The sequence below is a fragment of the Podarcis cretensis genome (assembly GCF_951804945.1).
Source record: "Podarcis cretensis genome assembly, chromosome: 13".
Lineage (NCBI taxonomy): Eukaryota > Metazoa > Chordata > Lepidosauria > Squamata > Lacertidae > Podarcis > Podarcis cretensis.
The window spans coordinates 25,563,404-25,569,403 of record NC_137182.1 but is presented as its reverse complement, the minus strand read 5'-3'; the positions used below and the strand labels follow the sequence as shown (position 1 = coordinate 25,569,403).

Below are 6,000 nucleotides of genomic sequence, written 5' to 3'. Positions count from 1 at the left end.
ACCGACAATCTGTACTTTTAATTATGTTCTAGAAAAGAAAGGGGGAAAAATATATTGCTGCAGGTCTTTCACCAAGCATGAACCTGCTCACTTCTAGGAATTTGTTGGCAGTTTTCGATTAAAATGATTTCATCTGTTTTATAATATTTTATTATTGCATTTCTTGCAATACTTAATTTTTACGGTTTTTGATTGTATCTCTGACGGGTTTATTGTTGCAAGCTGCTCTGTGAAGACTTCCCCCCCCCCCTTTTTTTTGGTTTGCAAAGCAGTGCTTAAGTTCCAAAAGAAAGAAAGAAAGAAAGAACCAAAAGCACTACAGAAAACCTCTCCTTCTAGCTTTCCTAAACCTCTAATCTGTATCCTTCAAATAAGCAAACTACGGTAATCTCAGCAGCTAACAAATCTGAAAATATAAAGAGGCATGTGGAAGTGAAATAGAAACTGGCACTAAACCTGGCTGTTGCTGATATCTGGAACAAATGCTTTTAGAAGCATGGTATTTCGTGCCTGTGAAAAGTGCAAGGCTATAGCAAACTTCAAGCAAGCACAGTGTCAATGAACACAAAAATCCAGGGAGCTCAAATTCGGAGAAAGCACATTGTGCAGGAAATGGGAGATGTGCAAAAGACCACTCTTTTCATTATCACTTCATTTATCCCATATAGTAGCTGAATCCAGGCATTAAGTACATGTTCCAAGCCTGAGCTCTTAGCTCAAATTATCCCTGGCCCAAAGCTGAGAATGTAAAAGCACTTGCCTTTAACACAAGAGCTCGCTATGCTTCCACTGAAGTGTCCAGCTTTCTGGTGGTGTGTGACACTTTGGGTAAGGAAGCTAAGGGAAGTCTGGCTGGCTCCTGCTATTTGAATGTCATTTGGATTATCTGAGGGTTGTGCAACAGTGGAATGGAATAGCAATGATCCATATGGCCAGTCAAATGTTGTAATGGATGAGGCTGTGTTTTAATTGCTGTTCCCTGCTTTGGTGGCTCTTTGGGCTGTAATGGGTACATAAATAGACTTTCACAGCAGCAGCAATAAATTTGCACAGGATGAGGCTAAAAGCATTACTACAGCATGGGTAAAGACTACTGTGAAAACTAATCAAGGGAGATTGAGGCAGTAGCTCACCTCTGGGTCTCTTGGTAGTCATCTTGTTGTAATACTGTACAGTGGTACCTCGGGTTACAGACGCTTCAGATTACAGACACCGCTAACCCAGAAATAATACCTCGGGTTAAGATCTTTGCTTCAGGATGAGAACAGAAATCACGCAGCAGCAGCATGGCAGCAGTGGGAAGCCCCATTAGCTAAAGTGGTGCTTCAGGTTAAGAACAGTTTCAGGTTAAGAACAGACCTCCAGAACGAATTAAGTTCTTAACCCGAGGTACCACTGTACTGTATACAGTTACTGATTCACACTTGCGTGCATTAAAAGGGTTAACCCGAGCCCTGAGGTCATATTACCAGTGGGTGTGGTTGAGCAGGCTCCTAGCAGCCTCTGCTCCCTCATTTTTCTCAGGAAGGAGCTACATGGCCAATGACTCCCAGCTGCAAGAAAAGCCAAGTGAACTGAATCTCTCCTAAAGGGAGATTTTGCTAACCCACAGATTGCATTATCCTTTTGCAAGGAAATCAACTACTTGTTTTGGAACCTTTTAACTTCTTGGTTTTACTGCCAATGAATGGAGACTTGTTTGATGTAAGTTCTGGAATGTTGTGAGTAAAATCTTTGCTTATTTGTGGAAAGCTTAAGTGTCTGCTATTGATTCTAGCTGAAGTATTTTTGTTTGGGCTGGTTTTTAAAGGTTGATGAGGGTAAATGCAAAATCTAACCAAGTTTAAGTGTGCTTGGAGCAATCACCATTGTGCCAACTCAGCTACTACTAGAGAGTAAGACTCTCTCCTCCAAACCTCTCTCTCCAACATAGCTCACATCATCCACTTGCAGGGCCAGACGAGGCTGCAGAACTGGTTTTACTGCTCTGAGAGCTTGGCAGAGTCCCCCCCTCCCCAATGTATCTTCTGTGTTTTAGGACCCCTACAGAAGACCTGTTTATTGAGCAGTAGAAATAAATATATCGTGCAGTAGCACCTTAGAGACCAACTAAGTTTGTTCTTAGTATGAGCTTTCATGTGCATGCCCACAAACATTCATCCTGATTTGCTTGCAGGGAGGTTAGATTACATCAGGTCTTTATTGAGCATAATTACTTCTGTTGTGCCCATATATAAGACAATGAATGTTATAAGACAATGAACATTCATCCTGATTTACTCGTGGGGTGTTTATACATCTTCCTGTTGCTAATTTATTGCACACTTTTCAATGACTTTCCCCCCATTTCCAGACTGCAAAAAGTCCGTATTTATTGGTTTTCTATGTACAAAGCTCTTTAATCCACTTTAGCTGTGTAAACTGGAAGTTAAAGTATGCACTTGAATCTCTCCTGCAAAATATGGACAGTCTGGAGGCACCAGGAGCTGATGCATCCCTGTGAGTGGGTTACTGTACAAGTACCCAACCTACTGTGAGAGCAAGGAAGCAGAAGAAACAATCATGCTGGTAAAAGGGCTTCAAGACCAATAGAGCTGGAAAGCAATACAGTAATACCAGGGAGGTGAGTGCTCCTGTTTTGTTTTATTAAGCTGGCTGGAAGATGCTGCAGGGGTTCTTCTGTCTACCTGCTTTCTGCCCTTCTATAATCCCTGCTTAATTATATATCTCTGTTTTCTTTTATTGCATGTTTTTCTCTCCTTTTTCCTTTCCAAATGTTGGTAAATTGGAAGACTTCTCCCTCCCCTGTTTTTTGAGGAAGATGCCATTTGAATGCTGCAAATAGAGACAATTCAGATTGCACAATTGGTTTGAAACTCTTGCACACTGAACCCACTTCCCAAAACAATCAGGCTGTGTACACACTCCTGTTTACTCTTGCACCCAGTGTGCTCCCACTACAGATTTGGAAAGCGGTGTACACATGACATTAGCAACAGTCTGTATCTATCCTGCATCTGTCCTGTTGTTTCTTATGAAGTGCTTTGCATTGGTGCATTTCCCTTGCAAACCAGCTTCAATTCAAAATGAGAAAAAGAATGAAGTAGGTGAATTTTATGTCAGCAATATATGCACACAGCTACAGGCTTTTTTTTTTTATAATAAGGGAAGTGACAGGAACATGCACTAAAAGGTTTGGGGGAAAGCTTGTTCGCCACATCATATAACCTCCCCACAAACAAAGAACAAATAATGCTCATTATGTAGCCAACATTGTTTAATCTCCCTGCAAACGTTGCACAAACAAATCAGGATGATTCTAAATAGGTCGTCTGCAAGCAATCTGGGTGGAGTGAAACAGAATAGCAGATGGTTGGCTTGGCTTATAATGCATAGGAGGCAAGGATGAGAGGATTCAAAGGGGGCTTATGGGTGAAAGAAGGGGCCAGTGCCAAATGAATAAGGTGTGTGTTAAGAGACAATTTGTACTAGTAACTGAAGTTGGGGTGGTTTGGGCTCAGTTCCTGCATTTGAGCAAGTTGACTGCTTGTGGAGGCAGTTCTGCTTGATAGACCATTAGTGTGGTGGCATATTGGTGATTTGGATGACAGCACCACTACCCATTTACCGTATTTTTCTGCGTATAAGACAATGCTTTTTGCTAAAAAAAAAAAAAAAGGCAGGAATTGGGTGTCGTCTTATACACAGATAGTGACTGCAGAGGGGGACGTGCGATTAATAGCAGCAAGCAGGAGATTGGCAGCGGCGATTGGGTGGGTGATTGGTGGCTGCGGCAAGGCCTGTCTGCGATTGGCTGTGGCTGTGGCAATTGGTGGCTGTGGCAACTGGTGGCGATTGGTGGCTGTGGCAAGTGAGCAGGTGGGTTGTTGGTGGCGGCAAGCAGGCAGACAATTGGCGGCTGTGGCGAGATGTGCGATTGGCAGTGACTGTGGCAAGCAATCAGCAGTGGTGGGCAGGCGGGTGAGCGATTGGCGGAAGCTAAACAACTTAATTTCTTAATTTTGGGTTTAAAAAAAAAGGGTCGTCTTATACATGGGGGCGTCTTATACACGGAAAAATATGGTATTCACCTGAGTGCTCTTAAAATAGCACCCGCTATTGAAATAAATATTGCCAGAAGTTGAAGAGTGGTATGATGACTGTTACATGGGTTGCATACACATCATACATTTAGAATGTAAATCCCCCACCCCAAGAGTCCTGGGAACTGTAATTTACCCTCTGACAGAGCTATAGTTCTTAGCACTCTTAATAAACCACAGCTCCCAGGATTCTTTGGGGAAAGTCATATGCTTTGAATGTGCTTCAGATGTGCAGTGTGTATGAAGCCAAAAAGACTTGCTAGCAGGACACTTTGTTGAATGGGAGGTTGGGGTTCTTTGGTCAACCATCTCCTTCTCAAAGGAGTCATCCAGAAAAACCAGGGTGCCACAATCATTGTAATGACATTTACAATAAAAGTTTGAAGGAGGTACACAAAGCCTGAGAAACTGGTGTGTGTGAGAAGAGAAGAGAATCTGCTATGTAGATTTGAAAAAAAGGGGGGAGTAGAGGAATCTATGGCTGTGTACATATTACTGTTTACCCCAGCTCCACAGTGCTCCCTCTGCTGCTGTTTGAATCTATGCACACATAACATTAGCCACAATCCATATCTATTCTGTATTGTCTCAAGAAATATCATACCCTCCAAGATTTCTCCGATGAAAATAGGGACGTCCCATTCCATAATGATAATTTTACTATTTATACCCCCACATCTTACTAGGTTGCCCCAGCCACTCTGGGCAGCTTCAAACATCTGTTTAAAAAAACACACAATAAAACATTCAACATTATTTTTTAAAAAGCTTCCCTATACAGAATTGCCTTCAGACAACTCAGGGGTTGGATAACTCCATACCCTCCAACATTTCTCCAATTAAAATAGGGACATCCTAAAAAAAAAGTGGGACATTCCAGGATCAAATCAGAAACCTGGGTGGCTTCTCTAAATCAGGGACGTCCCTGGAAAATAGGGACACTTGGAGAGCCTGAAATATTGCTGTTTGATCTGTTTCCCCTCAAAGCATCTTCCATCCAGTTTCAGTCCACATTCATTTTGTGGTTAAAAACTAAGGTGTGTACATTTGAGATAGCCATGGGTTGCAGGCCTGTGGAAACCAAACAGGTAATGCACCATCCGGGGTGTGTGTAGCAACATGCAAATGTGCCTTGAAGCGCAGCAGAGGGCAAAATGACTTTTCTGAGTTTTAAGCCACTAATATGCACATAGCCAATGCTGCATGTGGAAATTGGCCAAGATATGAGGTGACCCAACATGGGATGAATTCTTTTTTACAGATGGGGTGGGGAGAATAACGTGAAATGTTCACTGAAGGAGGGTTTCTGTATTAGGATAATTTGTTCGGGTTCTGGAAGAGTTTGTGTAACAATAGGAACCAGCGATATCCTCATGTTCCTATTCAGATGGATGACTGATTATCTCATAATCCCTGATCTTGCTGACTGTGGCTGATGTGAGTTGGAGTCCAACAACATCTGGAGGGCCAGAGGTTCCCAACTCCTGTGCTAAAGGGTTGGAGAACGATTAAGTTAGGTGTGGGGGATAGCAGGCATATATAAGGTTGCTCCTTCCTGACTTGTGAAGGGGGAAACCCCGGAGTGTGGCAAAGTGTTGATTCCCAAGCCCCCTTTCCAAAGTAAAGTGGGTTATGGGATGCAGGGGGAAGGATAAGGAAACTGCAAGTTAAGGCTAAAGTATATGTTACAGAAGAGCTTTCATACTTTTTTTTTCTAATGGGGGACTGAATTAGACTTTAATGCAGAGCTTTCCAAACTGTGTGTCGTGACACGTTAATGTGTCGGCTGCAGTGTGTAGGTTTGTAATGCAAACCCTCCACATGCTTCTCCCAGCGCTGGAAAGGGGTTAGTTTAACCTCCAGTTTGCTAGTAAAACTGAATTAGTGTGTCGTGAAA

At 42.6% G+C, this 6,000-nt stretch overlaps 1 protein-coding gene across 2 annotated transcripts in view; it reads left to right on the top strand.

Moving 5' to 3' along the window:
- Window positions 1–1,530: 1,530 nt before the first annotated feature.
- The window catches only part of LOC307200698 (signal transducer and activator of transcription 5B), a 69,835-nt gene continuing 65,365 nt past the window's right edge, over window positions 1,531–6,000 (top strand). For both annotated transcript variants that reach the window (XM_079949485.1, XM_079949482.1), the window contains exon 1: window positions 1,531–1,704. The gene's annotated coding sequence lies outside the window, so the exon portion shown is untranslated. The remainder of the gene's footprint in view (window positions 1,705–6,000) is intronic.